Here is an 827-nt window from a genome sequence, read left to right on the forward strand (position 1 = left end):
TATTTTCATATTTAAAGAGATGACATTATTCAATAGGAATTCTCATTTGGTTATTATGATGCGAATATTACTACTTGGTGCTCTATATATATTTATAACTATATAAATATAATAGAGGGAAACATACCACATGGGAAAAATATATCTAAAAACAAAGATGATGTGACTTACCAAACACAAGCGCTGGCAGGTCGATAGACACACAAACAAACACAAACACACACACAAAATTCAAGCTTTCGCAACCAACGGTTGCTTCATCAGGAAAGAGGGAAGGACAGGGAAAGACGAAAGGATGTGGGTTTTAAGGGAGAGGGTAAGGAGTCATTCCAATCCCGGGAGCGGAAAGACTTACCTTAGGGGGAAAAAGGGACAGGTATACACTCGCACACACACACACACACACATATCCATCAACACATACACAGACACAGCAGACATTTGTCTGCTTGTGTCTGTTGGTTGCGAAAGCTTGAATTATGTGTGTATGTTTGTGTTTGTTCGTGTGTCTATCGACCTGCCAGCGCTTGTGTTTGGTAAGTCACATCATCTTTGTTTTTATGACTATATATTTACGTTCAGGCAGCTTAATCACATTAAGTTCAAAGTCGTTATCTACTGATAGTGCAAAGTGCTTATTTAGGCCTACCTCATAGAATTTTATTTGGTCCTTTACAATGATGGCAATACCACCATGTGCAGAGAATTGCCTAAAATAGTAGCTTGTTACTGAGTACCTTGGCATAGAGGTTGACTGAATTTTTGCTTTACACAGCCAGTGTTCAGTAATACATATTACATATGGATTTAATTGAGACTGAAGGAAC

This window comes from Schistocerca cancellata, chromosome 12 (genome assembly GCF_023864275.1).
Source record: "Schistocerca cancellata isolate TAMUIC-IGC-003103 chromosome 12, iqSchCanc2.1, whole genome shotgun sequence".
Lineage (NCBI taxonomy): Eukaryota > Metazoa > Arthropoda > Insecta > Orthoptera > Acrididae > Schistocerca > Schistocerca cancellata.